The sequence below is a fragment of the Sturnus vulgaris genome, chromosome 13, assembly GCF_052056855.1.
Source record: "Sturnus vulgaris isolate bStuVul1 chromosome 13, bStuVul1.hap1, whole genome shotgun sequence".
NCBI classification, from domain to species: Eukaryota; Metazoa; Chordata; class Aves; order Passeriformes; family Sturnidae; genus Sturnus; species Sturnus vulgaris.
In genome coordinates this window covers 9,315,187-9,325,991 of record NC_142255.1, presented here as the reverse complement: position 1 = coordinate 9,325,991, position 10,805 = coordinate 9,315,187, and the positions used below count along the sequence as shown (strand labels likewise).

At 40.7% G+C, this 10,805-nt stretch overlaps 1 long non-coding RNA gene across 1 annotated transcript; it reads right to left on the bottom strand.

Moving 5' to 3' along the window:
- Positions 1–2,469: 2,469 nt before the first annotated feature.
- On the bottom strand, positions 2,470–10,099 carry LOC148222234 (uncharacterized). The gene is made up of 2 exons (XR_015806500.1): positions 9,448–10,099; positions 2,470–4,152 (listed from the first exon to the last, which is right to left on the bottom strand). It is a non-coding gene; the product is annotated as an uncharacterized LOC148222234 (long non-coding RNA).
- Positions 10,100–10,805: the final 706 nt, after the last annotated feature.

Genomic DNA, 10,805 nt, shown 5'->3' with positions numbered 1-10,805 from the left:
TTCCTGAAACATACCATGTTATGTGAGGCTGCTTCTGAGGATGCTTAGTCATTTTTCCAAGGCAGCTACCAAAGCATTCCTTAGGAAATAATTCTGATCTATTTTTCAAGATTACTACTTACTAATTACTAGCAAAGAGGGACAGATAAGAATTTGGGGACACTAACCTAGAAACTGAAGAATACATGTTCAAGAACAGAATAACTGAGAACTAAGCATACAAAAAGGCTGGTTTGTGGGGGTTTTGGCTAGCACAGATTGTCTGAATACCACCTTGCACATCTTGTCCTTTAAGAGTTTATAGAGAAAAAGAATCCAGCATTTTTCCAGTCTACATCCCTTCATGTTGATTCTTCTACTAGATATTCCATTCCTGGGCTGATCTTCTTACTGCTTGTTCAAATATGGGGGGAGAAGATTCAATGAAAGTTAAATTCTCCTTTGATCAGTTACTGTAATCACAAGATAAAGAAAAATTTAGTGAATGTTTTGATCATTTTAGGAGACAAGTTAGGTTTCTAAAAGAGAAAATGTAAGGTCTGCTGAACCTAGAGATGGAAATATACGTGAAAAGAATTTTCAATTACCTCGTACTGGTGAAAGTAACCAGTCTAAAAAACATCCTGAGACATTTCTTATGTCCAGCCTCACATCTGGTGAGACCAGTGGTCGTTTCTACCACTGACTGGACCAATGAGTCAGAGGCTCCTCAGTTGCCATGGCAAATATTTTACCAAATGAATCACAGAACTTACTCACAGCTAACGCCATCTGGCAGAGCTCTGAAACTCTGGTGGTTGTACTACCCTGTGGATACAACCCTTGCTAAATACAGTTATAAAGACTATTTCCCTTCCCTCTACGTCCAGGTAGGAACTGAAGAAATTTCTGAGGTACGGGAAAACAATGTTCTGAACACATCTGTGTATTTTTGCTGCCTTTTTGCAGTAAATACACTGTCCTTGCAAATTAAAAAAAAAAAAAAAATCAAAATACAATCAAAAACACCAAAACCCAACAAATTATTCACACTGTCTGCACTAGCTCATCATTTTTTCTCCCACTCCCATCTGTTCAGTTTCACTCAGCTGGAAACAAGAGAAAAAGCCAGCAACATTCAGCCACTCCATTCCTTGGGAGTTGGAGCAGTTAAGAGACCAGAATTTTAAAATGGACTCATGTTGTAGATATGGTTTTTCAAATGCATTGACAAATTATACATATATTGGAAACATATTTTATCACCAAAAAATTACAAATTGTATTGCCAGATGAACAGGACTGTAAAAGGACTGAACAAAAACAGATAACACTATAATTCCCTTAGGACCTTGGGCTCTATAATGCAAAACATATAAACCCATAAACATCTTTCATGAATTAAAAACATATTAGAGTTCATTTTAGTCCCTACAGTTGGAAGTGGAAAGGATTCCTAGTGATTTTCCAGCATCAGCTCCCAGGTTTCCAAAGTTAACCCCCTTTGTGGGTGGGAGGAAACTACATTTTAAACAGTTCAGTGTCAAAATAATAAAGTAGTACTTTATTATTTTGTAGTACTCAATAAATATAATAATTATTTCACATTTCTTTGAGTTTTTGAATTCCTGTTCCACAGTTATTCTGGTTTATTCTTCAATAAAATGTTTTATTTTTCTTCAGAATGGAGATTCTGCTCAACACCCAGGGGTCTGTAAATTTCTCTGGGTTCTTTAAATTCGTACAACTGCACAGATGAAGAATTTACAGTGGTGCTAGAGGTCTAAGCACCCAAGCATCACATTAAGCTGTACAGACCATAATAAATAAATGGCAAAGTTGATAATTTATATCTACTGCATTTCTTGGGGATGGCAAGACCAAACAATCCAATCATCTGCAGTGCTGATCCAACTCCTAAGCATCTCTCCTTTTCAACATTTTATGCATTTATTTAGTACCAAGACATAATAGAAATAATTAATCTTTGTACTGGAACTGGGCCCAATACAAGAATCAAATGGAAACCACTTTGCTGCTTTTGAGCTTCTGAGTATTACTTGGATTCTTCACTACAAACTGGCCAAATTCAAGGTTTACCTAATCCACTGCTTTCAGGAACAGTCAAGTTGTACTGTGGTGCTACTGGTAAAAAAACTGTTGGAACAGACAGAAGTTTGACAGATTCTTTAGCTAAGTGAAAGTTGATGACTCCAAAACAGATTAATGAGGCATAAAGAAGTGTTAGGATAGACAAAACCAGAGAGTATTTGAATATCAGAATATAATTCCTTCAGCACAGTTCAGTAGCCCAGCACAGCTGGTGCCCAAAAAAGCTCTTTGCAATAGTCTCTGATATTAAGTAGTCTGAGACCCTCTACAGAGCACCCCACAGACTTACTTGGGTTTCACAGCCAGTACTCAAAATCCAAATGTTTTAAATAGGTTATTTAGCCAAGAATAATGGCAAACAGCCATCAGTAACAAACATGGCAGCAATTGTAATTATTCCATTTGATCTGCTTAACACTAAAGATCAAAATACAGACTGTCTGATAACAATGACTACAAGGTCATTCTGAAATGATCCCTTGTGGTTACTTCATCAATAAGGTATAAGAAATAATCACAAACTGCCTGTCCTGCTGCCTTAATTACTGCAATTATGTATTTGCTATAATTGAGAAAAAATAAAATCAATGTTGATGAGATAAAGAAAGAAAGTACTATTTACTTAGCTGAGGCTCCTTTACCTAAATTTGCAATATCCATGGAATTTCAAAGTATTGTGAATAAAGACACTTGACCTGAATTCAGATATAATAAACATCCAGAGAAAAAACAAAAGCAAGTTTTTCCACAAGTTTTAACATAAGAAAAGTGATACAGTTTTCTGCTTCTCTTAATGTAGCAAACCTTTGTGAACAGATGGTAGCAGATCTGTGTGATGCAGTGGGCAGCATTTCCATATCATGCTGCTGGCAAATATCACCACCATTTAACTCATTTATTCCTGTGCACACCCTCACAACACATGGATACATTGCTACCTGTCAGAGGTGCTCAGCATCTTCCACTCGAGAGGAATTAGTGCTCAGGTCTGGCTTATCCCTGGATTGTACCTGATGAACAGTCGCTTTTTTCATCACTCCTTCAACAACTGCAAAATTAACACTGCCCTCTGCATTTTGGGCAAAAGCAGATAACCCAAATTCAGCCATTCTAGTTTAGACAATGAAAACAGCTGGCCTGTGCTTTAGGCTGGTAAAATGAGAGGAGCTCCTTCTGTAAGATGAGGTGTTACATGAGGAGTACAGTGAATAAAGCCTGTCCATGGCTGCCACCTCCTCAGTCCCCTTCCTACTGCCCTGCCACGGCCCTTGTGACATCAACCTTCTCTTTAACAGCATCATTTCCACTAACTGAAGATACTGACATTCATTTCTCTCCTGTGCCAGACGTCCACCACAGTTTTCCCAAGAGTGGGGGCCTAATTAAAGTCTCTTCTCTATGCTGTCCAGAATTTCCACAGTGTGTACAAGGGACTTCAGAATCTGTTTAAACTGAGTTCGGAAATTCAGGAGTTTACAGAAACAGAGAGGGGAAACAGGAAACTGATGGGACGGTGGGACATGAACTAGGGAAGCACAGCAAAATCTCAAAGAAATATATACTAATTTAACTAAGCCTACACTCTTCCCAGCAACCAATTCACTGGCAAAATTATTTGCTTATTCAGGCCCAGATTTCACCCTTTATCTTGCCCTAAGGTGTACAGCTGGATAGCCAGAGTGCACTTTCAGTGTATTTGTTGCAGAACATAATTAACCATGGCCAGCATTACATTCATTTCTCATATCCTGTGTGCAGCTGTAGGATGAAGAGGACATCTTTCACACGCATACATCTTTATTACAATCTCAGCATTGTCTGCAAGATCAGAACACATAGTTCACATCCCAAAATAACCCTAGAGATTCTCAGTACTATATAATATGAGGAGTCAAGCAAATTTCACTTTTACGTGTACTGCAGCATCCTGCAGATCAGTTTGAAGACCAGAGAAAATCCACATGTTCCTCACCAATGTGTTGACAAAAGAACCAGCAATCCTCAACTGTCTCTGCATTGAGAAGCTCCAGTTAGAAAACTCTAAGAAACTTCTCATATTCCCTGGAGAAAAGGTACAAAGAACTGAGTTGTTGCATATATAATGCTCTTTGCAAAATATTTATTGTCAAGTTACTTTCTTTTCATTATTTATTACAAGTAATACAAATCCCAAATAATTCAGTCACCAGTTTGAAACCATGAAGTCCATGGAGCTTTGCATATCCCCTGTCAAACTTACTGCTACCTCTTAGAAACCTTACATGATTCATTGTTTTAGCAACTGAATACATAGACAGCATTTTGTTCTCAAGGTACCCTCCATAGATGCCACTTTTAGAATACTGCATATACCAGAAATATTAATGCTCTTTATGTATTATTGCAAGAAACGTTCAAAGTCTTTTCTATGGATACAAATTATGAGCAGATGTTAAACAAAGATCTGCTACAAGGTAGCCAAATTGAAGTGGGGGGTGTATGGAATTTTAAAAAGTTATTTATTTTAATTTTCTATTTTCCGGAAGATTTCGTATTTTCAACTTTTTACTCTGATTGGGAGGCAGAAGATGTGGAGGAGAATATCAGACTTGCATACAGTCCTAGTTATTATTAACTATGTGGTCTGGCTTATATCTTCAGCTTTTTAAAAGTCAATTAGACATAAGAAACTCCCTCAACATCTCAAAATAAATTTCCACACTAAGCAGACTTGAGGAGATGCCTCAGAATTATGATAGTGAGATGGAATATTGATAACTACTTTACTTCATTTCAAGTGATTCATATCTGTCCTGACAGACTGCCTGGAAATGCATAAAGCAAATAAAATACTTGTGGTCTCCAAATTACCCACAGCAAACACATTCATACTGCCCAAGCCAAAGCCCATAGAGATAAATTGCACTGTTGAGCTCAGCACAAGAAAATACCATTGGGTTAATTAGCAATTGGTTCAGCTTGAGTGTTTATGCAAGAGACAGGAACGCTTAAGAGTTAATGATTAGAGCCTCAAAAAAACCAAACTAAACCCCAGTAACTGGCACACAGAGCTTCAGTTACACCTAACTGTGACACGTTGCACAGGGGGCAAATTCAGTGTTATTTTGCACATTTCTTTTCATAATGCATCTCCTGTACAGACAAGAAAATAGTGAGATGTTCCAGGGGGCACTTTGGAACACCCAGCTAAGTATTCTGCATGAGATGTTACTTTCCAAAGCCTCTGCTGAGAATCAAAAGAACAAAAATAAACAGTATGGATACTCTTTCCACTCTTCTTCCTCACCAAATGCAAGCATATCTTTAGATTAAAAGATAGCATTTATTGGGTTTTAATATTGCAAACAGAAGAATATAATAAGAGGTTCACAGTGGCTTTCAGCAGCTAAATGCACTCAATTGCACACTTTATTTGCATCAGCAGTTCAAAGGAAGCAAAACTGACAGCTATAATGTCATAAGCTTGGTTGGTTTTACTTCCAACTTAAAAATCCACACTACAATCTTTGGAAACATGCATAATATTACAACAGCCTTAAGGTAGTTAAGGTCTTACCAAAAGCAAGTGAGAATTGGAAATGTTGGATTAGGATGCATTAAGGTACCTGCAGAAAGTGTTAGGCAAAAAGCTCACAGCAAGTAACATGCAGATCTGCATGTTGTTTCAAAAATAACCTACATAGGTGCTAGGAAAATTCAAGAACGGTACCATATGGAAAGCTAAAAGAAAATAGCATGAGAGAAAAATTCCTCCCTTACAAATTCTTAATAACGCTTATAAAGTGAGGATGTATTAGCAACAGGGCACCTTGAAGAAATACTCAGTACCAGAGCAACCAAGAAAGCAACAAAACCTAAACTCATAAGAAGCTTTTCAAATGTCAGTCCAAAATATTTTGGCTAAAGTTTCTCAGAAACTGCCTTCACTGCAGTATTGTTCCTCAGGTGCTTGTAAAACTGCTGGTGTTGAAGACCAGGCTGTGCTTGAAAACAGTAATGAAAAGTTTATAACTGGAATCTTCTTCTGGGGTCCTCCAGTTCCTGGATAGGAATTTGCTCTGTAAATTCATGCAATCCTTGCAAAATCTTTCATTACCTCCTTAAGGACAGAAACATCTGTCTCTGAAATGAGGAACTGAAATCCTGAGTAGAATATGACTCAGAACATATTTGTGATTTGTTCCCTTGTTTTGGGGCTTTTTTCCCCGATGAAAGGACCAGGGAAAATTGCCCAAACATCTTTTATATACACCTAGTGCCATCAGAAGACTCAGTCTGAATGCTTGTTTATATATTAGGAAAGTTATTAGTGTGTAATTGACAATAAAATTTGTCTTCTATTAAGCAATCTTTTAGAGTGGAGGCTAAAGAACATGGTGCATGAACTAATGCACTTGAATGAATTGCATGTGGTCATTTGTGACTTCATTGGAGGGATTCTGTTTTCCAGTTGTTAGGAAGTCATATAGAAAGGCAGGATACACAAATGATCAGAATTGAAAGGATACAGAGCATTAATTATTCTACCTGAAGAAAAATATTGACATTAAAATAAAGGTGCCCCCTACAATATATTAGGATCCCAATGCTCTGAAAATTATTCTGGGCACATTTGTTCAGTGAAAGGATCATTAAATATCTTTGTAGGATAAGCATTTAACAGAGAGTATGCAAACACATTCAGCCAACAAAACTAGTTAACACTTAATCCTATCATTAAACTCCAATGTAATGTCACACATCAGTATATTAGAACTAATTTATGTTTACTCCATCTTTGTTTTCTTAACATCCAAGTAGCTACAACTAAACAATTGCCAAACAACTCAATTCTATTTTTTTTCTTTAAAATTGGATTTCTGGGTGATTGTGGGATTTGTGGACAAGAAGGGTTCAGTCAGAGAAATATTTAGACATCTATGCACTGCTCAAAGATCTAAATCAGCATTTAGATACCCCTAGGGAAACAAGACTATCAGTTACCATGAACTTAAAAAAAAAAAAGAATAAGCAAAAGCTGTGTTGTAGAAAGGTATTTTCAGGAAGAAGTGCCCATCCCTCACAGGTGAATGAATGCCTTTAAGGCTTCTAGAGAAACACACAGAGAAAGAACAACAGGAATAAACAACAGTTTACAAATTAAGATCATTCTGAACACAATCTTTTTCAAACAGTAATAACAAAAGTAGAGAAAAAAAACACATTACAGTTCAAAAATTAATAGCAGAGAACAGATGTTGCACGAATTGAAGAATGTGATTTTCTCCAGGTTAATGCCTGACTTTGAGTTCTAGCAAAAAACAGACAAGTAGCTTTTCCAGAGGGGAAAATACACTTTGTTGAAGCATACCCAGTGAAGATTTGGGACAACCATTAAGAATAATTAGGAAAATATTCATAGAATCATAAAAACATGGTGCTCAGAAGCTCTCATTCTTGTGGAATGGTAAAGGCTTTCAGAAGCACAAACTCAACTAAGGGGCTGAAATAATTCAAGTTTCAAGATATCAAGGCAGCATTTCACCTTTTAAATAAGAGGCAGTCCAGCATACATATTTATCTGGCATAATTCCTCTTCTGAGTTTTTCTTTCTCTAGGCTGATCTCACTGTAAAACCTTTTGAATTTTCTGCCTTCCCATTAAACGCTCCACCTTTTGCAAAAAGCAAAATACTTCTCCCATCTCTTACCCTAAGCAAAACTATAAAAAAATAGTTAAGACATTTTTTTACATAACGATGGCTTCTGTAGCAAAACATGACGTTTACTTCCGATTATTTTGTTCTTAGCTAAGTGAAAATTCTACTTCCTTTAGCAAATGGAACCAGTTATTTCCCCATAGCATCTGTGTAGTTCAGTGTTTGTTCTCCAAATTTAGATCCCCTTCCTCAGCCTCCCTCTCTCTCTGGAAGCAGCACAAAAGATGGCTGAAGCTTCAGCCTTAGAATACCTCTGGAACTGTACCTGGGGAAGCAGAAGGCAAGGACAATCACCCTCATACCCGATGCAAACAGCCTCGAGATGTCACCTAACCCATCCTGCCAGACCAAGCCAGGAGCAAAGTACTCTCAGCATTCCTAACACCTTCTTAAAACACCACCTAAGGCAGCTCCAGCTGGAGCTTATTAGCATAAATTTAATAGAGGTTTTTATTCTATGCAGCTGACACTGTCCTGAGGTGCTGGAAGTTCCCTTCTCACAAAGTCAAGCCAAAACAGGGAATTCCTGGGCAAACAGACTCCAGCAGAGTTCCTGCAACTGCAGGAACTTTTGTTTAGAGTTAAAAAGAAAATAAAGTAACATAATAAAGCAACAAGATGGTCAAGAATTAAAGGGGAAATTCAAATATTGAAGACCATTTACACATTTTTGCTATTATTTTATATTTTATATATCTATGTATATATATACACAAAAGAGAGAGATTGTTTCATGGTCTCAGGTGTAGAAATCAGTCACACGGACTAAAACTTACCTTAATGTGAGGTATTTAAGCCACTAATAAGGAAGAATGATTTCAGGTGGCTAAAACCATCTGTCAGCAAAACTCAGGTGAAAATATTTGCTTTCAGGAAGAATGTGGAGGCCTTATCTGCAGACACTTGCAGAATGACTCTTGCTCAAAGTTCTGCACACAGAGGTAGCCACGTCTGTAGGTTTCCACAGCACAAGAGCTACAGTCAGTCTCACTCTCATCAGGTGACAGAATACTGAGCTGAAAATCAAAACTCTCTCTCATCGTGTCTGTACCCAGCAAAACTGAACCAATCCTGCAGGTATTGGGCTTTCTCTGAAGACTCTGTGCCATCACAACCAGGAAAGCCCTTTCCTTTAGATCATGCCGTTCATTCTCATTACAGCTGCCAATCCTAAAGCCAGCTGCCCTTTTCAGGCATTAGCTGGGCTTAGTTCCACTCATTAAAACAAACATCCCAAGTAAAAAAGCCCCACCAAGCTCTTTTTGCCTCTAAGTCCTGTTGCAGGCATTAAAAAAAAAAAAAAAAAAAAAAAAACCAAACAAATAAAAAAAAAAAAAAAAAAAAACACCAAAAAAACCCCACTTACTCAAAATAAAAGTCAGTTGTAAGTTATTACATATCTTGTGTGGAAAAGCCTTCAATCAGAAAAGTTATGACATAGTGAATTGAAGCTCATGAACATTACACAGCTTTCATGTGTAACCAGGTCAGCTGAAGATCTGAATGGTTTTTTCTTTTCTCCCTTTCACCTTAGCTAGAGACACTGTTGCCTTTATAAAGCGATTGCCTCTAACGAGCATAGGAGTAGACAAAATCTGAAGTGCTTTCATGACAATGTTTTTTCCATTCCAGTGTAACTTGACTTTGTGCTTATTTACCTCTACAATTTGAGTGGCATTTCATTTATGCAGTAAGGGATGTACATATTCAAGAAGCAGTACAAGGTAAGATGAATCTTGTAGTCTTGACTCAGGCAACACTGCCACACACTTTAAAGGAGTGGGAGCTTTGCAGTTTCAATTATTAGCAACACCGAGACTACTCTATTGACCTAGGACAGGAAAACGGAGAATTTTCCTTATCTCATGACACACAGCACAGAGAGTATTTGTATTCCCCCACTCAGAGTTTGGAATCCACTCCAAACTATTTTCGAGATCCCGTCTTCACACTTCTGAGACAAAGAAGAACGGGCATACTTAAAGGCTTTGGTTTTCAAGAGTGTTTGGCCGTTATTACAAATAAAGCAGCAAATGCCTGGCCGCTTTTTCTGTGAGGTCACGTACTGCACACGAAATTCACCTGAACACCTCAGCCAAAGTCCCCAGACTGCGGGCACTGCTGGAACGGCGCCGGTGCGAGACCGAGAGCGTCCATCCCAAACTCTCTGGGATATGGCCAAACGAGAGGGTCCTTAAGGGAAACAAACGCATCCACCCTCATAAGCATTATATACACACACAGATATATACATATATATATAAACATATACATGTATGTATGAATGTCTAACTACCGAGAGGCAGGCGTGTGAGCCGGGCGGCAGCGCATCCGCACCTGCGGGGCTCAGGACACCGCTCCCCGTCAGCGCCCCGCCCGCCGCGCTCCCGGGACCCAGGACCCGCCTCCCGGGCATCCAAACCCCGCCCGCCGCGCTCCCGGGACCCGGGACCCGCCTCCCGGGCATCCAAACCCCGCCCGCCGCGCTCCCGGGACCCAGGACCCGCCTCCCGGGCATCCAAACCCCGCCTGCCGCGCTCCCGGGACCCGGGACCCGCCTCCCGGGCATCCAAACCCCGCCCGCCGCGCTCCCGGTACCCAGGACCCGCCTCCCGGGCATCCAAACCCCGCCCGCCGCGCTCCCGGGACCCGCCTCCCCGCCGGCCAAACCCTGCAGCCGCGTTCCCGGGCAGCCAGACCCCGCCGCCGTCCCTGCCGCCCGAGAGGCGAGTCCCGCCCGCTCACCTCCCGGCGCCGCCGCGTCCATCCCCGCTCCCGGCCGGCCCTCCCTCCTCCCGGCACCGACTCCTGCCCGCCCGGGCCCCGGCCCCGCGCGCGCCCCTTCACACTTCCCCCCCCACCCTCCTCCTCCCCGCCCCGTCCGCGGGCGCGCGCACGGCCGGGCCCGCCCGCCGCTCGCGCAGAGGGCCGTGCGCGCGCGCCTCAGCTGATCCGAGCGCTGACGGCGCGTGCGCCCCCCGCCCGCCCCTCGCGCGCCCGCGGAGCCATCCGGGTG